Source organism: Sus scrofa, chromosome 11 (assembly GCF_054392235.1).
Source record: "Sus scrofa isolate SSC_HxYL_T2T_F1_AM1 chromosome 11, Sscrofa_HxYL_maternal_Yorkshire_Landrace_v2.0, whole genome shotgun sequence".
NCBI classification, from domain to species: Eukaryota; Metazoa; Chordata; class Mammalia; order Artiodactyla; family Suidae; genus Sus; species Sus scrofa.
The window spans coordinates 2485844-2506695 of record NC_139393.1 but is presented as its reverse complement, the minus strand read 5'-3'; the positions used below and the strand labels follow the sequence as shown (position 1 = coordinate 2506695).

The following is a 20852-nucleotide window of genomic DNA, read 5'->3' as shown; positions in this document are numbered from 1 at the left end:
GAAGAGCCTTGCATCCCAAGCCTGTTACTCAGAGATGTGAGGTGGTTTCCCGCAGCAGCAGCAGCTTCTTAGATTTTTTCCTCCCTCTTCACAACATGCAAGGCTCTTAAACAATGGTCTTTTCCTCTGAAATTTAACATAACTAATTAAACCAAACATCGCCCACGCTCTCAAGCTGGCCTTCCAAATCGCCGCCCTTCTCTGCCATCCCCAGCAGGCCGCAGAGGGCAGAGGGGTGGTTTAGCCACACCGGCTCTTTTCCAACCCGACATCTTTCCATCTTCCCACTTATTATTCTGTGGTTTGTAGCAACAAATTTGGAAAATTAGTGAATGAATCATTTCTACTAAGACTTTACGCAGTGACCTTGGTTAAACTGCCTAAAGTTTGGATTCTTCTCTATCGAGAAAAGCACAAATGTCCTGGAGGGCGGGTGGGAGGGTTTCCATCAAAAAAAGAGGGCTGAGTACGGCGTGCCAGGAACGGGTCATTTCACCAAAAAACGACTGAGCTGGCAGGAAGTGTCGGAGGCAACAGCGGGAGAACCCTGGAGTTAAATAACACCCAGGGGAGTGCCTGATGCAGAAAGAAGCTGAACAATTTCACGTAATGTTTCTGTTTCACTTGGCGACCCCCCCTCCCCCAAAGCTCCGCAGCAGGAGCCACAGGCACGGCACCCGAGATCCGAGGGTGGCTAGTTGGTGCCAGTTTGTGAAATAGGGACATGGTTCATCCAAAAGTAGGAACTGTATGGTTTTGATCATTGCTTTTGATACAGCTGAGGGGCTGGCACAGACTCTCGTTTTATCAGCCTCCACTGCCTGGGGTGGCTTCTATACCCACACTGGGGCTCAGATATTTAGAGACAGATATATTTATATATATGTATGTATGTATGTATGTATGTATGTATGTATGTCTTTTCTTATTGGACCCAGCTATTTAAGGAAATCTCTGGGAAGTCATTGGTTGGCTGCAGAAATAACTAAACAGATACTCCAGTGACCACATATGACAAAGAATATAGTCTTTGCAAAACTAGTTTGGAAAAGTCACTAGACAAAGGGACAGCTGCACCTTCCATCAAGAGACAACAGGAACCCCTAAGGAGGAGGTAGAATCTGATTTCTAAGGATGACCGCATCACAGGATGCAAAACATCCCTTTCCCAACAACAACAAAAGTACACAACATGCAGAGAAGCAGAAATGTATGGCCCATTCACAGGGGAAAAAAAAAAAAAAGGAAAGTAACAAAAAACTTCCCAAACATTGGACTTACTAGACAAAATCTTTAAATTGTCTTAAATATCCTCAAAGAACTGAAGGAAACCGTGGACAAAGAAAAGAAGAAAGCAAAAGCATGATGTATGAATGATTCGGTAAGTAAATTTCTAATACGTTAGAAATTATAAGAAAAGAATAAAGTAAAAATTCTGGATCTGAAAATAAAGCAGCTGAAATTTTAAATTTTACTAGAGGTATTCAACACCAGATTCAGACAGAGGAAATAATCAGTGAACTTAAAGACAGTTCAATTAAAATGACCCAGTCTGAAAAACAGAAAGAAAAGCAATGGAAAGAAAAAAAACCAAAGTCTTGGGGTCCTAAGGTACACTATCAGGGGTCCCAGAAAGAGAAGAGAGACAGAAGGAGGAAGAAGACTATTTGAAGAAACAGAGGCCAAAAAATTCCCAGAACTGCACGTGGAGACTCAACATAAGAAAACCAGCGTAATGCACCTCATTAATAGAATCAACATCTCAACAGACACAGAAGAAGCATCTGACTTTATTCAACTCCTTTTCCAGACAAGAGCACTCAGCCAACTAGGCAGAGACAGGAACTCTTCAACATGATAAAGAACATGTAGGAAAACATCAGCTAAGATCACACTCGGTGGCCAAAGACTAACCTCAGTCCCCAAACTAGGAAGGTGGGGGGAGGGGGGGGTCTGCTATTATACTGCAAGTCCTAGAAATTAGGCAAAGGAAAAAAAGACATCAAAATGGACAGGACGTATAACTCTACTCACAGATGACACAACCCTGCATGTAGAAAACTCCAAAGAATCCACACAAAAAAAATAACTGAAGACAATAACTGGATTTAGCAAAGTTGCACGATCCAAGATAAACACACACACAACTTGTGTCTCTATACACCAAGAATAAACAATCTGAGAATGAAATTACACACAGATAATTGTACATATACGTATGACTGGGTGGCTTCACTGTACAACAGAAATTGCAGGAACACTAAATCAACTATACCTTAAAAAAATAAAATCATCAAATAATTACTATACAGCACAGAGCACTATATCCAGTCTCTTGGGATAGAGCATGATGGGAGATACTATGAGAAAAAGAATGTAAACATTGCAGCAACATGAATGGAACTAGAGACTCTCATACTGAGTGAAGTCAGAAAGAGAAAGACAAGTACCATATGATATCACTCATATCTGGAATCTCATATACAGCACAACTGAACCTCTCCACAGAAAAGAAAATCATGGACTTGGAGAATAGACGTGTGGTTGCCGGGGGGAGGGATTGGGAGCTTGGGGTCAACGGGTGCAAACTACTGCTGTTGGAATGGATTAGCAATGAGATCCTGCTGTGTAGACTGAGAACTATGTCTAGATCCTTACATTGCAACACGACAACGGGAGAAAAAAGTTATGTATACCTGTATGTGCAACTGGGTTCCCATGCTGTACAGTGGAAAAAAGTGTGTTGGGGGAAATAACAATAAAAATAAATTTAAAAAAAGAACGTATATGTATGTGTGACTGGGTCACTGTGCCGTACAGCAGAAATTGGCACTACATTGTAAATCAACGGTACTTCAAGAAAAAATTTTAAAAAAATAATAATTGCATTTAAAGTAGCATCCAAAGGAGAAAATCCTGAGGGATACATTTAACCAAGGATATGGAAGACTTTCCCAAATGACAGTGACCCTTCAGATGCCCCTGGTTTGCCCACAGCTCTTGGATCTCAGGTCCCCGTGTGTGTGAGCATGCCCGCCGGCCCTCGGGGCGCTCAAGGAGATCGGACGAGCCTGTTTTGCAGTGAACCACTTTGTCACCCTGGGTGCCTGTGCCTTGTGAAACATTTGTCCACTGCTGCCTGCTCCCCTTCTAGACGGCAGCTTCACGACGTGTCCGGTGAAAGAGACGGGAGGCTGTGGAAAGGAGCTGGGTCAAGACCTTTAGCTCTTTCCCTAAATTCTTTCCTCCAGTCGCACAGAGTTATCCTATTTTTCATCCACACATTTCTGAAGGTCAAGTTTCATTTCGGGTGGGGAGGATCACGTACAGGAAAGGTGTCACATGGGCTCACCGCAGCCACTGCCGCCTGGACCTGTGACCGGACACGGCTGACGGACCTGCAGCCCCTGCTGTCTGTAGAGCTGTCTGCTTCATGGACCTGTCTTGACTGGCATTAGCCTTCTCTGCCAACTTAGCCAATACCTTCAAGTGTAAGCACACGCGGAAAGGAATTACTAAACTGCAGAGGGGGTGACATTGCTATCATTTGTCCGCCGCGCCCTGACCTCGGAGCTCTCGGGAACTGTTACCCGGCACGTCACCACGATCAACAAACCGACTGACTCCCCCATTTTTTCAAGGTCAAAGACACTTCAAAGTTTGGCATGAGTCAATGAATGAAAAGCTAGGAAAGTCTTCAAGAGATCTGCTCATCGCTAGCAAAACTGTATTTTAAATAACCTCCCTGGTTCGCGTCTCCTGCCTGGCCTCCGTTTTAGTTCCCTCTTTTTTCAATTTTATTTTAAAAATAAAGGTAGAGTGGATTACAGTGTTATGTTAATTTCCGTTGCTCAGCAACGTGGTTCGGCTGTCTATGTTCCTTTTCTGACATTTTTGTCCGTACTATTCCCCTCCTGGGTGACCCCGGGATAGTAAGCACAGTTCCTGGGCCACAGCAGGGCCTTGTGCTTAATCCACAGATCCCGCGTCATCATTTGTTTTTTTGTTTTTTTTGTGTCTTTTGTCTTTTTGTCTTTTGTTGTTGTTGTTGTTGCTATTTCTTGGGCCGCTCCCGCGGCATATGGAGGTTCCCAGGCTAGGGGTTGAATCGGAGCTGTAGCCACCGGCCTACGCCAGAGCCACAGCAACGCGGGATCCGAGCTGCGTCTGCAACCTACACCACAGCTCACGGCAACGCCGGATCGTTAACCCACTGAGCAAGGGCAGGGACCGAACCCGCAATCTCATGGTTCCTAGTCGGATTTGTTAACCACTGCGCCACAACGGGAACTCCATCATTTGTTTTTAAGCTGCGTCCACATGATGTCCAAGGATGTCCGTTTTTACTTTCATTTTTCTTTCTGATGAATCAGAACGCTTGCGAAGTTCTACTTTATTCATATTTTTTAAAACCAACTTTTTGTTTACATTATCCTTTCTGAACTTTTTGCTGTGCCTTTTTTGTCTCATTAAATTTAGGGCTGGTTGTCAGTCACCTTCCCTTCCTGGCGTCTGGGCTTGGTTGGTTTTTCCCTTCCTCGCTCCTTCGGGTGACTTCCGGTTTTTATCTTTCCTTCGTTCCTTTATCTTTGTATTTATTTCCTAATAACAAAGTGATTTACGCTGTAGGCTATTCTGAGCTCTGCTGTGCCCGCAGCATCTGGTGTGAAGTTTCCTCCCGGATGCTTTACAGGTAGTTTGCAATCTCCCTTTTTATTCCATCTTGGAGCCAAAGATTTTATGGGAGTGTCTTTCCCGGGGCCTCCACACACCCTCAGGAGCTGTGCCCACGCTAAGGTTCCAGCGTGTCCCCGAGTCACGCTCTGCCTGGGATCCACTGCTTCCACCCTCAGCCCAGGCTCCCTGTCTGTTGTCCAGACAATGTCCCCGCCCAGGAAAACAGCCCTGCGGTGATCATTCTGTCCCCCAAGACCCCCAGAAACAGGGCTCCACGGCTCGCAGGGCACAGGCCCAGCCCCCTCTAGGGGGAGGGTCTGAGCCCCACACGGTCAGCGTTTTCTCACTCTTCCCCCACCTTCACGCCAGCCAGGCTTCCGATGATTCACTTTAAAACCCCAGCGCTGCTGGAGTGTTTCCCAATTCCGATCACCTCCCTCCAACCCTGCAGTTTGCACCGGGGGCCTCTGGGGCTTTCCTGAGCATCCCGCACCCTGACCCCGGGCTGGACTAGCAGATCAGAACCTCCGGGACCCCTGGTTCATGGCGGGGTCACACGGGGTGCTCTCGCTGCCTGGACTCAACGGGAAGCTCCCCAGGTTACAGGACAAGATTAAGAACACGGGGGCATGTGAAGTACTCCTTAGAGAGCCCTGCACAAGGACGGGAACCAAACATGAGCCTGGGTGGGTGGTGGGGACAGAAAGAGGAGAAAGTGCTGAGGAAACTCCCGGGTTACACGAGCGACAGGGAGAGAAGAAAGGATTGTTAGGCGGAGAGGTGACAGAAGAGGCCACTGCAGGTGAGGAGCCACCCGGGGCGGAGGGGCCGCCCGGTGCAGGTGCCTCAGGAAAGCCTCCCAGAGACGGCGGGGGAGCGGGGGAGGCGGCACTTCCAGACAGACGGGACTTCTGTCTCTGGGTCAATACGAAGGGTCAGCCTGAGCGTCCTGATGTTGGGGGGGGGCTCTTTGGGCACAGAGACCCTGATTTTAGAGTCACCAGAATTTTTTTTTTTTTTTTTTGTCTTTTTGTCTTTTGTTGTTGTTGCTATTTCTTGGGCCGCTCCCGCGGCATATGGAGGTTCCCAGGCTAGGGATCGAATGGGAGCCGTAGCCGCCAGCCTACACCACAGCCACAGCAACGCGGGATCCGAGCCGCGTCTGCAACCTACACCACAGCTCACGGCAACGCCGGATCGTTAACCCACTGAGCAAGGGCAGGGACCGAACCCGAAACCTCATGGTTCCTAGTCGGATTTGTTAACCACTGCGCCACGATGGGAACTCCCGAGTCACCAGAATTTTTAAGCTAATATTCAAATGATTAAAATGAGAATCCAAAAAGCCCATTATCCATAAGCTCTAAGTTCAACTTACACATCTTACCAAGTATTTACAACTGGTATTTTAAAACCTTAAATTCTCCTACCCATTTCCATACCTCGAGGCTAAAATCAGGAGCCTAATCCCCCAGTTTACATTTTTAACATCATATAATCAGTCAAATTCTCTTAATATCAAACTCTCTTAGCACATATTTTGAATACCCTAAAACATACAAATTATCTCAATGCTATAACAAATTGTCCTGACGCTCAAGATAAAAATACAAATTTGGGGGAAGGCAGTTTTCCTTATTCAGTTTTTTTACATTAAAATTTTCCAGGAATCGGAAATCCACTCCCCTATCGAGGAGGAGTTTTGCATCTTCCACAGCAGAGGGCTGAGCACAGAACCTGAAGCCACGTATTCTACACACACGACTTCCCAGGACTGAAGACCCGCACGTGGGACCCTCTGTACGCGAAGACGGTCGGTTATTTCTAGAGCCTCACACACAAACCCTCTGATTTCAGTCTCCAGCCCCATCCTGTCCCAGCCAACTTCCTTCAATTAATTTCTTTTCCTGCCAGAAGGAAGCTGCATTCTTTTCATACGTTTAGTGTCTGGCAAGGCCCCACCTGGACCGAGGTCACGATACTAAGTCCCGTTTGTGACAAAAACGACGAACTCGGCCTCTGTTTCCGTGAGCCCAGCACCCAGAACACGTAGCCCCGGAAGCCTAGCCTCCTTGGACAAGGCACGGGTCAGGGTGATGGAGCTCACGCTTGCATTCAAAGGGGTAAAGTTCGTGCCACCCAGTGGGACAAATTACACGAGAAACCGGATGACTGTGACAGAGAAAATACGTAAATGCTGCTGGACGCAGAGCTGCAGAAGAGACTATTTCCAACCTCTGAGGGAGTCTGAGATGGGGAAGCTGAACAAGACAACAGAAGCCCCGCACAACGAACTTCCCACCTGTGCCTGACGTCAAACACACCCCTCCCGGAAACCGTATGAATTCTAGCCGGTTTTGACACACTGATGAGCTGCCCCACGTAAGCTCTGTTTTTCCAGGAGACCCCAATGAATTCCTCATCAGCAAGCAGTGGATGCAGCTGCAAGGGCTGGAGGTTTACAATACAGCGCTCGAATTTCTCTTGTTTCAAAAGATTTCATGGAAAACGCTAGCTAGAAATGCATTCAGATCCTGGATTAATTATTAGGCAAAACTATACAAAGTTGCAACTTATGATTCTCAGGCCACAATTAAAGGAGCCCCGAGAAAAGATGAGAACGATGATGCTGGTGGGGTGTCTTTACAAGATGAATACTTACCCAAAGACTGAACGTAAGAGGAACTAACTTGAGGGGCCAAACGGCACACGCACAGAGAGGAGTAACCAGAGCTGGAGGGGACACTGGTCGAGCAACTCTGTATAAACTCAGTTTTACCACATCGAAAACCAACAGAGGACCTTGGAGTTTTATTCTGTGGTTATGGGTTTCTGGCATATTTTTCTTTTTCTTGTCTTTTTGCCATTTTCTAGGGCCGCTTCCCACGGCATATGGAGGTTCCCAGGCTAGGGGTCGAATTGGAGCTGTAGCCACCAGCCTACGCCAGAGCCACAGCAACGCAGGGTCTGAGCCTCGTCTGTGACCCACACCACAGCTCACGGCAACACCGGATCCTTAACCCACTGAGCAAGGCCAGGGATCGAACCTGCAACCTCATGGTGTCTAGTCGGATTTGTTAACCACTGCACCACGATGGGAACTCCTGTGGCGTATTTTTCTTTTGCTGTTTCATTTCCCCGATAGTCACTAAAGACTCCAGCTGGAGCCCCCAACCCCACTCTGAGCCGCCTTGACCTAACCTTCCATCTGGGACAGGAAGCCAGAGTCGGGAGCTGAGTCGCGATGTGGGTCCTGATACAATCTGCCAGGCGTCTGAGCAGAGCCTCTGCAGAGCAGGTCAGCAGTCACTGGGACCGAGACCATTGGGACGTGGCCACGGCTGCCAGACAGGGACTTCTCTGAGGCTGACCACCACCTCGGGGGCGGGGGGACTTCCTCGGGAAACTAGAACATGTATCAGGTGGGGAAGGCAGAGAATAAACGGGATCCAGAGATCGGAGAAGAGTGATGAGAAAGTACTTTTCAATCCTGAAAAACCGACTCTTGATCCACCCTGATTCCTGCTATCACTCCACAGATAAGGGTGGTGCCAGCAGAGCCCAGCTGCCCAGCTGTATGCACCAGGCACCTTCTTACCCTCTGCTCAGGACAGCCTCCCCTGGTGTCCTCACCTCCCACAACCCACAGCCGATGAATGTCCTTGCTTATCTATTGGAAGAGAAACTGTAGTCACTTAAAAAGAAAGGAGGTTGGTTTTGTGTGTGTGTGTGCACGTGCACTTTCAGCACATGGAAGTTCCCGGGCCAGGGATCGAACCTGAGCTGCAGCTGCAACCGATGCCATAGTTGTGGCAACACCACATCCTTAACCCACTGTGCTGGGCCAGGGATCGAACCCATGCCTCTGCAGAGACAACACGGATCCTTAACCCGCTGTACGCACAGTGGGAAAGCAAAAAGAAGAGTTTTATGACCCAGTGAAATTACTCTTTGGGGCCATTTTACTTAAGGAAAGAGAAAAGTGACTTTGGCATCTACATGGCTGCATGAAATTGTGTCCTAGAGCTAATTCTTTCCTTTTACTGAGAGGTTAATTAGACCCATGGTAAAGTTCCCCTGGCTGGTTCTATGCTCACGGTGACAAAAGAGAGACTGGAAAGTCATAGCCTCCTAGGAGCATTTCCTGAGGCACTCGCACCATCAGAAGTGCTGAGAGGTGGGAGATCCCGTCATGGCTCAGCAGAATTGAATCCAACTAGCATTCATGAGGACACAGGTTCGATCCCTGGCCTCACTCATTGGGTTAAGGATCCAGTGTTGCCGTGAGCTGTGGTACGGCAGGTTGCAGAGGCGGCTTGGATCCCATGTTGCTGTGGCTCTGGCGTAGGCCAGCAGCTGCAGCTCCAATTTGATGCCTAGCCTGGGAACCTCCATGTGCCACGAGTGCAGCCCTAAAACAACAACAACAACAACAAAAAGCAAAAAAAGCAAAAAAAAAAAGAAGAAGAAGAAGCGCTGAGATGTGGTCTGTCTCGGTGTCCAGGGCCCTGGCTCGGTGTGCAGGGCGAGGCAAGACAAATGAATAAACACTGGCGCTGAGAGAGGCAGCCTCACTCCCCAAGCCCACGTCCGCCTCTGGCCAACTCCCCATGTTACACGTGTACACACAGACACACACGCATTAGTGGGAGAAGCAGGTTCAGCAGAGATAAGAAGGCTGAAGCAGCTCTGCTTGGTCAGGGCGGGTCTCCGGGACGTACAGCCAGCCCTGCATGGGCTCCGCGGGACAGCTGTCTGGCGGGAGGAGGCTCTTCACGGCGCCTGGGATGGTCTGCACCCTTCGGCCGCTCTTATCTGGCAGAGGGGCCGCTGCAAGTTCAAATTCTTTTTCCATCATTAGCCCCCAGCGCTTGCAGCAAGCGCCCTGGACAAATGATGTGAGTGAGGGCTGAGGGCGGACAGCGGGCAACCCGGGCAATCGCGCGTTTTCAGTCCCGGGGAACGAGTGACTTACTGGGTTCGGACAAACAGCAAAAACACTGGTTAGGACAGACGGCCAGTGAGCCGAGCCGCCCGGGAGGGCCTCGGGGCTGCTGTTCCCCACAGGGCACAGAAAGACCGCCCGGCCTCTGCCCATGTCCCTGCAGGGCCACTGCCAGCAAGCAGCCCCCACGGCTCCCAGCCCGCCTTGGGCCTGTTCAGACTTCACCTTCTTTCGCCTCCTGCACAGTCTTTTGCAGGCTGACCAGCCGTCCTGCGCAGCGTTCGTCTCCCTGACTGCCCAGAAAGTCCCTCTGCAGAGTCCCCAGGAGTCCTGGAGCTCAGGAGCGCGGGGACGCGGGGCCCCACCTCCAGCCGTCGGGACCAGGCCCCAGCGCTCATCCCGGGGGCCGGGCTCCCTGCTCCACTGGCAGCTGTGGCACGTCCAAGAGCCCTGGTGCCCATCCCGCGGGGCTGTTCCCTGGGCGGGAGGCGAAACGCGTTTCAAGGACTAGCGCCACCCACTGTCACTGCTGCAAACCCACCGCCTCCTCTCTAAGCTGGCACCACACATCCTGCTTTGCCCTCCCAGTCCCGTCATCCCCACACGCTTCTCCTCCGCGAGGAGACGTCGGGGCTGAAGGACACGCGCTGTGACTCACCTTCCTGGCGTGGGACCCTGGCTCCCGTCGCGGCCCCGCAGGAGGTCCCGTCCTGGCCCGGGCTTCCCTCTCCTGCTGCCGCTTCTCCACCGGCACTTCCTGCGAGCTCACTGCCTGCTGCGTCCAGCACCTTCCGTGAATGGCCTTGGCTGATCCTGCTGACACAACCGCTCCTATCACAGCCGGAGACGCTGAGAGGGGGGAGCTGCAAGCCCTCGGAGGGGTCCCTGGGCCTGGACGCTGGACGCATCGGCCCGGCAGGCGGGCTCAGCCCCAGAAGCCCCTACTCTGTCCCCACAAAGTGCTTCCGGAAGGACGGCCAGCGGCGACCACGTCTCTCCATAAGCCTCGTCCCCGGCCTTCCTTTGGGTTCACTGTCGATCACTCTAGAAGTGTGTTTCTCGAGGGCGGCAGAAAGGAGCTGGAGCACTCTCTGACTGTACTGTTGCCCCACAGTCCCTGGGGCCCTCCAAGTGCCCTGGCCTTCGCAGTGCCCCCCAAGGGGGGGAGAGCGCTGCCGGACGCCGCCTCGGCCCCGGTGTGGCCGAGGCCCGCGTGCCAAGCACTTTGGGGCCGACGCGGGTGGGCACGCCTGTCCCTCAGGAGTCACCGCTCTGGGTGTGACTGAGAAACTCCCCTGCGCCTCTGCTCCTCGTCGACACCCACGAGCTACCTGAAGACACGGCCTTCCCTCCCCCGCTCCTTCCTCGCGGGAGGGGATGCCCTGGGAGAGTTGGAACACCTGGACGGCAGCTGGGTCTGGGCACCAGGGCACTTCACCCGCAGCTGGTCGGCCTGTTCACCGCCCACTGACTCGCTCTGCGGTAAGAAGGTCACGCAAAAGTTGTCACAAGAAATCATGAAGTGCTGTTGTTTTAAGCAATTAAGTTTTGCGGGGTCTTTTTCCTTAGAGATGGACAACTTCACTGAGGAGTGGGGGCCCTGTGGGCAGGGCTACGTGGGCAGGGGCAAGGGTCATAAGGTCAGATGAGAAAGAAAAGCACACACAAACCGAATGTAAGGATATGGAGTCCAAAGAGCCCACAAAGGAGAAAATTAGAAAGTGGCAAATTCCAGAAGTAATTCTACAAGTACAACACAAAAACAGAAATTAAGAATTAGAAGTTTAAACATGACCATTCCCAAATAAAAGCAGTTACCCATAAATCTGGCGAACAGCATGAAAGTACTATGTCTGGGAAATTTTGGCTCCAAAAGTGTCTCAAAAATGCCTTCTTGGGCGTTCCCATTGTGGCGCAGCAGAAACGAATCTGAATAGCACCCATGAGGGCACGGGTTTGATCCCTGGCTTCACTTAATAGGTCGGGATCCGGTGTTGGCATGAGCTGTGGTGTAGTTCTCAGACACAGCTCAGATCCTGCATTGCTGTGGCTGTGGCGTAGGCCCAGAGCTACAGCTGATTTTACCCCTAGCCTGGGAACTTCCAAATGCTGCAAGTGTGGCCCTAAAAAGCAAAAAAAAAAAAAAAAAAAAACGCTTTCTTTACGTAAGTTAAAATCCCACCTGATGCGGTTTGTTTGTACTGTTCATGTATCTTTACATCTTCTTGCTTTTCCTTATTTTATTTTTTCGCCATACCCGCAGAATGGTGAAGTTCCCAGGCCAGGGATCAAACACACCAGAGCAGTGACAACGCCTGGTCCTTAACCCACTGAGCTACACGGGAACTCTGCCTCCTCACTTTTCAGTCTCAGAAGCAGCCCACGGCACAAACGACAGTGGAGGACGGAGGCCGAGGAGTGGGAGAGATGCTGACACACGAGGAAGCCGTGAGCCAGAGTCGGGGTCACTCGGGGTCCGGTACATTGCACTGGTTCATTCTTAGAGCCACTGTGGGGTGTAGGAGCCAAGACACCATGCGGTCGGAGTCTGCCTCTTTGTAAATCATGATGCTGAATTTTAAAGACACATTCAAACATTCTGAAAAAAGCTCATTTTTTCAGGCTCTCTGGAAGTGATTTCTTTGCCACTCAGTCCAGAAAAGAGGAATTCCACCTGCGCGTGTCTTTACCAGGATCTGAGCCCTGAGCGGTCCTGGGAGAGAGAGAAAGGCAAACGCCTTCTGCAATTTTCCACGTTATCAGTGAGGGAGGGGCGGTGCCCTTCCATCCCTTTATCACCCAAGAGGAGGGTGTGATAACGGATTCAAGTTCAGCGCTTTCTCTGGGCAGGTGCTGGGCTCTGCTGACCCAGAGCTGCCTGTCAGCTGGAGCTGGGAGGGTGCCCTTGGGAGACAACGGGCTCCTTGTGCGAAGGTGGCCCCGAGGGGGACACACACCGGGCTCTGAACAGGAGAGGGGCCGCGTGCGCCTGGCACAGCCTCCCCGTGTGGTCCCTGCCTCCCCGCCAGGTCCCTCAGCCTCTGCCAGGGAGCCTCCTGCTGAGGTCACCAGCCTTTCCAATTTGTTTCTTCACACACTGCACAGCAGCGGGTCACAAATGCCAACCTCCTCTCCAGAAAGAGTGATGCATGCCCACAGGGCTGCACAGCGTCACAGCTTCGAGACACAGGTGCCCTCGAGGCCACAGAGGCTGCCACACAGAACGGCACCTGCAGCCGCGGCGCAGATAGGCTCGGGGACAGAGGGGACACTGCGGGGCTCAGACGAAGGCAAGGGCGGCTGGGGTCTGGGCTCCATGGGGTCACGTGTGGATTTTCCAGACCAGCGAGGTCCTTCCTGATCTACCCAACCTGCTTTCACAGCTGCAATTCTGGGGGAAGCTTCCTGGGTCATTGCACAGGAAAGTGGGGGACCCAGGGGAAAGCGGGCTGGGGGCTGGGGCCCCCAACCTCAGCACCCGCTCCACCCCACACCAGGTGGACGTGCCCGGCAGGCCACTGCTGCCATCGTTAAAGGACTGATAACACGCCATGTGTGCCGGACACGTGCAAGACACAGGCGACCATCTCCACCCAGAAGGACACTGCACGTGCTGCTGCAGGGGCCACCGAGGCCCAGGGCGCGACACCCAGATCCCCAGAAGGACGCTGGGGCTGGCAGCTCAACGAGGTGGCCGGCCTCCAGCGCCCAGGACTCGAGACAGGACACCATCCATCACACTGGGGACTACAGACGACGTCGTGTATCTGAGGCCAGAACGTCTCCGTCAGCAAAACGGGGAGGCGGCAGAATCTGAGCCCTTCCGGGGTCACATGAGGGGGTCGTACCCAAGAGCAACCACCCAGGAAGGCACTCGCTACCCGCCAGCCGCTGCCCTCCCCCGTCCTGGCCAAGTCAGATGAAGCTGTCACCACACGCGGGACTCAGGCATCCGCGACAGCAGGAGCGACACCCCTTGTCACGAGGACACGTAAGATGGGAGGCACCATCACGGGCACCCGACATCAGGAGCCACTGCCCCCCAGCTTCTCCGAATGGCAAGTGCGTCTCAACCCAGTGTCCCCGTGTAACTCGTTCTCCGTCCCCCGAAGCGTGGCCTCTCACCCGCATTCCTTGTCCTGATCAGCGGCCCCTGCGCCCCAGTCCCGTCCGGGAGGCCTGCTCTGCGGCGGTCCAGGCCCCTCGTCCTCCGCGTCCCGCATCGCCGCAGGTCCCAGGGAGCCCGCCCGCCGGGGACGCTGCCCACCTGCAGAGGCGTCCATCCTTCCCAAACCCAAACCGTCTGCTCAGAGCCTTTCGTGGCCCCCACGGCCCAGGAGACAAGGCCCAGGAGGCTGCAGGTCAGTCCCGAGTTTCGGGGCCTGTGATAACCTGACCCAAGGGCCGGCCTCCTCCCAACGCAGACTCTGCCCAGGACGCCGCGCTCTTCCTCCCACCCCAGCGCGGCTCCTGCAGCCCTTCTGGAAGCCCCTTCCCCGCTCTGCCGCCGGGTACAGTAATGCTGCCCCCAAGGGTCAGCTCCGCCTGGAAACTTCTTCCTCCTGCCCTCACTCCAGCCAACACATGGGGTTTTCATGTCTAACATGCCGCGTGACACGCTTCCTATAGACAAAGATGAGAGCTTAGCACGAGCTAAAATGCCTGCCCAGAGTCAGGACGACGAGGTGCCAAGCCGGGCTCAGGTCTCCTTCAGGAGCTAAAACGTCCCTGCTCCCGCCTAACCCGCCATCGCTCCCATCCGCCTTCTGAGGCTGTGCTGGCACCCCACCTGGCTTCCTTGCTCTTGTGCTCGGGTAACCACGTGAATAAAGGAAACGACGCCTCACCCGGGACAGCATTCGGCCAGGACCCCCGTCTCTGCTGACGCTGCGATCTCACTGCCTGAGGGGCAGCGAACGACCCCAGGGCACAAAAATACGCAATTCCTGTTTGTAGCAGAGGAAAACCTGTGAGCCTCACTGGCCCGAAGTGAGGGCCGGGGCTGGGGTGAAACGCGGGCTGCTCCTACTGGAGCCTTAGACTTCACGAGACCAATCAACAGAGCAAACCCCAACCGAGTGAATAAAACAAAATCATTAAGGAATGTACAGCCAGATGCCTTGTTCTTTTTCTGGTTTTTTGACCAGTTTGCGGTAATCTCTTTCTCCCCATTTTTTAATTTTTTTTTATTTATTTTTTTCCTTTTTTCAGGGCCACACCCGTAGCACATGGAGGTTCCCCGGCTAGGGGTCAAGTCAGAGCTGCAGCTGCCGGCCTACACTGCAGCCACAGCCATGTGGGATCCGAGCCACATCTGTGACCTACACACAGCTCACGGCAACGCCAGACCCTTAACCCACTGAGCGAGGCCAGGGATCGAACCCACAAGAGGTTCTTTTTCCCCACTTTTTAAAGTTTTACTGAAGTCTGGGTGATGCACAAAGTTGTGATAATTTCTGCTATCCAGCAAAGTGATTCAGTCACGCGCGTACATACGTCCGTTCTTGTTCAGATTCTTTTCTCACAAAGAGCATCATAGAACACCGGGTTTCGTTCTCTGCGCCGCGCAGCACGTCCCCACGGGCGGTCGTGCCACAGACCTCAGTGTGCACGTGCCAGTCAGCCCCCCCACACACACCTGTCCCCTTTGGTAACCAGAAGTTTGTTCTCAGAGTCTGTGAGGACGCCTCTGACTTCCTGATGAACTTGCTCCTGTCCGAAGAGCCCTCCCGTGCTGGCATTTTCCTGCCACATTTTGGGGAGGTTAGGGAGGCCGACACTGTTTTCTTTTTCCCACGCTTTCACGGTATTTCTTTCTGTGCCTTCTTTTTTTTTGAATTGATCAATTTCCCCCCACATTTTCCTAATATTTTAGAACACCCACTGTGTTTATATTTTTGAACGTTGTGTTACAAAGTGAACAGAGACACTGAACCACAGACTTTTCCTGGAACTGTTCCACATGCATAAAATTCGTCCCCGGACAGGACACTCGCGTGGCACAGCGTGGCACACTCCCCCTCCTCCCTGTCCAGTTTCCCATGTTGAAAACACACAGGATTTACTTTCTGAATTTTCGCTGAGGGGCAGGGGCTCGCTTTCTTTTTAAAGCTTCGCAGCCTTTAACTTCAGGGTCAGGGGGTCCTCGCTGTTCCTTGGCTGCTGCTCTGGGAACGGCCTCCCTACCTTCCCTTGGCCAAGCTCACCCATCTCCCTGAGTAAGTGTCACATGGACGTCTGCAGCTGGTACGTCTTAGAAGGTGTTTTTATCACTTCAAAGCATTTTCTGGAGTTCCTGTCATGGCACAGTGGAAACGAATCCAACGAGGAACCATGAGGTTGCAGGTTCGATCCCTGGCCTCACTCAGTGGGTTAAGGATGCAGCGTTGCCGTGAGCTGTGGTGTAGGTCGCAGACCCAGCTCAGATCCCGTGTGGCTGTGGCTCTGGCGTAGGCTGGCCGCTGTATCTCCGATTCGACCCCTAGCCTGGGAGCGTCCATGTGCCGTGGGTGCCACCCTAAAAAACAAAAAAGAAAAAAAAAAGGCATTTTTATTTACCCTTCACAGATGAATAAAAACCTCACCAGGTGCCTAAGAAATCATTATTCCGAGCCGTTTCCCCAAAGCACTGGGAGTGTTGCTTCCCCGGCATCATCGTCACTGCTCTCCCAGGTGGAGGGTGAAAGGTCTGTGTCATCTGCTTCTCTTTCATTTCCGGCTACCTGGTTAGTCTTGGTGGAAACTTCTCAGACAGTCTGCTTGACGGATGTCTGTGGCTTCGCCGGACCGTGGCAGGTGTGCGCCTCACTCTGCTAGGCTGATTTCTCCGGGTCCCCTTCCGTCCAAAGACCCGGGACCTTCTTCCGCCTCTGGAAGGCTCAGCCCTGTGTTCATCTGTTCCTTCCAGAGCCCGCAGCTGGGCGTTTATTCCAGACCATCTTCCAGGCCTTCTAACGCCCCCTCCTTCCTGTCAACTCCTGGCCGCCTGTGTTAACCTAATCTGTAGCCTCCCTGGCCCGGTCTGATCATCCGATCCTCAGCTGTGTCTACTCAGTACTTTTGAGTCCAACCGCAATCACGGCCACCGTCCAGGTTCTACGCGCCCCTCCAGAAACCTCCCGCGCCCCGACAAGGGCTGGAAGCCCTTCTGCCTCCTTAGAACCCAGACAGAACCTCACACCTTCCCCAAGGTAGAGGTGCCGGTGGCCCCAAGGCCGGGTCCGAAAGGTGCCTGGACCTCCATCCGGCCCTGGAACCCAGACGGGTCTCAGGGTCGCTGCCCTAGGACCCGGCCACCCTGCGGCGAGGAAGCCCAGGCCTCACAAAGTGCCAGCCTGGGACCACGGAGCTGAGGCCATGGAACGGGGGTGAGCATTGCTCGGAGCCCTGCCCGGGTTGGAGAAGCAGAGGCCAAACGTTTCACAGCAGCATCTGCAACGTCATGAGCTCGGGTGCCAGCGGCCCACGGCCAATACCAGGCCACGGTGCAAAGCCCTCCAAAGCCAGGGCCGGTGACCACTCCTTTTTAAACAGTAAAGGAAACACCCGACCCAGGGCTAAGGAAACAGGATGCTTCTTGCAGGAGATAAACCCTCACAAAAATGTGTCATTCATGTGTTTAATGATTCAATTCATGCCAAAAATTAAGCTCCCGTTCAGGACAAGCACGTTTTGTGGGGCAAGGAGTGGGGGCGCCAGGGGCCACCTCTATGATTAAAGCATCGTCCGCATGACACCGAGACGAACGTCCGATGGGGAGACACGAGCGGCTGTGATCGGGAAACGCACATCAGGGCTTCGGGCACTCAGCTGTCCGTTGGGTCCCTGGAGTTTGTCTTCCTCTGTTGTTACTGAATTCAGGCACATGGCTTGTGAGTGTCCTCACAATCTGAGAATGTGTCCCCACAAGACCAAAATAAATGAGGAATCACTGATTCGGCTGTTGGTCCCCGAGACAACGGGATGCAGAAGTGGGGGTTCAGGGCGGAAAAGCCCAGGCGTTTTCCAGCGCAGGACCCACAGGCCAGGCCCAGTGCTTCCCCCTGCAAAGACCTCCCAGCAGCGCTCCTGGAAGGGCTCTCTGAGGGGACGCAGAGGAATCACAGCAGCCAAGCCCAGGTGGAGCCCCGACTCTGAAACAGCCCGATCTGGTGGCGGAGTCAAACACGAGAGGCTTGGACCTCGAGGGGTCACGGTGCTGAATGGCCCGTGGGCTCTTCGGCCAGGATCCCTAGAACCCTGTGGACGCGGGGAACTCGGATGCCTCCCCAGACGAAGTATAACCTAACCCCGCGGGAAGCCTGGGCCCCGCTGGACGCCAGGGCTGGCTTACGAACACAGGCCCTGACACAGCCACCAGCGAGCACCAGGAGAAGCCACCGCCTGCTGGGCAAGCTTCCCCAACGGTCAATAGAAGTGGCGTTTGCTCTGCTGATCCCACAGTGAAGTGAGAAAAAAGGAACTGTCCTGAGTTCATTAGAAGGAAGCTATTCGAAGATCTAAAAATAAAAAATACTCTTTCACTGTGTACAACACATTACAAATGATAGTTGTTCAGGTTTTAAAATAAGCCCGTGACCTGAGATCCCTCCTTGCTTGGGAAACGCCTTGGGATTTTCAGTGTGTCCATCTGTGCGCGTGTGTGTGTGTGTGCAATTGTGTGTGAGCAGATGTGTGCGTTGTGTGTGTGTGGGGGGGGTGCTTCTAAGAGTCTCCGTTTTCCTTCCTGCAGAAGCGTCGACAGCTGAAAACTGTCCAGGTTGTTGAGGGGTGAGCATCATCCCCAGAATGCCAAGAAAACAGCTTTTTTCTAGCAAGAGGGGTCAGGAGAGCCTGAGAAGCGGGCAGGCTCCTGGACTCAGGCTGCAGCGTGAGAGGGAAAGGCGGGGCCCCAAGGAAAGCATCCCTCCCACGGAGGCTTGTCCTCGCACACCTGTCACCTGTCACCTGTCGGAGCTCCCCGAGGGCCCCAGGGTTTGGAGAGCATCGTACATCCCTTCCTGAGACCCCAGGCTCGAAAGATGGGGGGCTCCCTCTGCCCTCATCTGGGAAGGCCCGGGCTTTTCCAGACACTGGCTACACTTTCTTTTCCAAAACATGGGGTTCTGGACCTGGAGCAGCTGTGATCAGTAAACAGATGAAAACTCCTTCAGAGGAAAAAAGGTGCAGAAGCTGGGGCTGCCCCCCAGCACTGGAGACGAAGGGAAGTTGAGGGGAGAGAAAGGGGGTTGGCGGGGCTGCTGAGCCGTAGCAGTGACGTGGGGCCGGAGTGTCCCTGACTGGAAACGCCTGCTCTCCTTCCCGGAATGAGAGGCACCCTCGCCTCCCTCGCTGGGCGCTGAACACGCGCGCCACCAACGCCCGTTTCATCGCGGGGGGGTTGCTGTCTGCCTGAAAGTGCCGGGGCCCCCGTGTGGCCTGGGAACCTCAGCAAACATCCAAACCCACCTGCTCTTCCTCGGGCACAGTGTCCGACGCGCTCAGGAGGACAGACCTCCCCGGAGCACCTGCCATGTCGAGATGGACCCCGAGCCTTTCGGATGCTTTCAATCCTAGAGTCGCATCAGCGCTGCCTCCAACCACACAGCCCCGCAGATGCCCTGCCTCCTTCCCAACACAGAGCCTCCTGCCTCCCTTTGCTGACAATGGTTTAAACTGGAGGCATTCCCGTCGTGGCTCAGCGGTAACGAACCTGACGAGTCTCCATGAGGATGTGGGTTTGATCCCTGGCCTTGCTCAGCGGGTTAAGGATCTGGCGTTGCCTGAGCTGTGGTGTAGGTCGAAGATGCAGCTCGAACCCTGTGTTGCTGTGGCTGTGGTGTAGGCCAGTGGCTATAGCTCCAATGTGACCCCTAGCCTGGGAACCTCCATATGCCCCAGGTGTGGCCCCAAATAGACCAAAAAAAAAAAAAAAAAAATTCCAGTTTGTTCCAAATTAGCCTTCTCTCAATTTTAGTAAATTTTTCCCATTTTTAAAAGTTTTACTGAAGTGTAATTGACTTACAAAATTGCCATAACTTCTGCTGCACAACAAAGTGATTCAGTAACACACGTACACACATCCATCCTTTTTTCTCCCCGCCCCGTCCGGGGGTCCTTTGTAGGGACCCCATGTTGACATTCCAGGTTCCCCATCAATGGGTCCTGTTCTCCCCTATTTTCCCACGTCTTGGGCACCTATTGTTCATGGCCATAAACTTTCAACCACCCCTGCCGTGCTACATACCTGAGGAAGCCCATGTGAGAAACCAGAATACTTTTCTTTCAGAGACCTAACTATCTATTATTTGTAGGAATGTGTGAAATCTTAGGTGAGCAGCCGTGAGAATAAGACCTAATTGAGGAACTGGGCTCTCCCAGTAAATCTCACTGTTGCCAACATCCTCCAACAGCAATTCTTTGTAAACATTTCTTCAAAACCATCCTGTTGAATAAAAGTACTAAGTTCCCAGCACCCGTGCAGAGTATGACCCTGCAAGTGCAAAACGATCCACGCCGAATTTGCAAAAGTATAAACGTACAGAGGTTTCAGCGACAAACCTTGAATTGTGGTTATTTCTAGGCTCAATCTCATATGAAGAACTCATGTTGCATAAAGCCCGGACCTAAAAGGGCTTATCTGTATTGGCAAAGCGTTCTTGGTTAAGCTGCAGAGTAGCTAGAAGAGAGAGAAGTGCATCATTTTTGTATTTGTTTCTAAGTGTGAAGCTTATCATAACATATATGGGTAAGAAAAATAAATCAAATATCACAAAGCTATCCAGATAAGGGGGAAATGTGTTGATTGTGACGGCCGAAAGCAATTGTGTGTATCTTGTTAGAGCTTGGGATGATAGATCTTGGAAGAATCAATAAAAAGAATTTCAGGAATAAATAGAGGAAAATGCTGTTCACTAAAAGAAAAAAAAACTGGACATTTTTGATATTGCAACAAGCATTTCCTTGGCCACCGAGTGTTACTGGAGTATAAAAGATGCACAAAAATTTACAATCGGCAATGATAAAGCCACAGAGACCACCACCAAAGTTGCAGGCCCCCCATTTTTCAAAGCGCATCATGTGAGCTGGACTCATTTTCTGCACCTCGTGTGACCACTTAGCCTCAGGTTCTGAGATGACCTTCCCTGGAAACTGGAGCAAGGATTCGGAAATCAGAGCAGCCCAAATGCGAACCCCAGCTCAGCCTCCTGAGCGGCTCTCTTTGGCCAGCCCGTGGGGCTGGGGGTGCCAT

General features: G+C 52.6%; 1 protein-coding gene across 8 annotated transcripts in view; it reads right to left on the bottom strand.

The window, feature by feature from the left end:
* Window positions 1-20852, bottom strand: part of LOC110255791 (uncharacterized) — a 266124-nt gene that overhangs the window by 39767 nt on the left and 205505 nt on the right. The window contains exons 4-5 of one of the 8 annotated variants that reach the window (XM_084981235.1): window positions 11805-12335; window positions 10281-11099 (exon numbers count right to left, since the gene is read on the bottom strand). The exons of 5 other annotated variants lie outside the window; for them this stretch is intronic. The gene's annotated coding sequence lies outside the window, so the exon portion shown is untranslated. Of the gene's footprint in view, window positions 1-10280; window positions 11100-11804; window positions 12336-20852 lie in introns of those variants that run through there. 2 more of the 8 variants (XM_084981234.1, XR_014818933.1) reach the window with 2 other exon arrangements.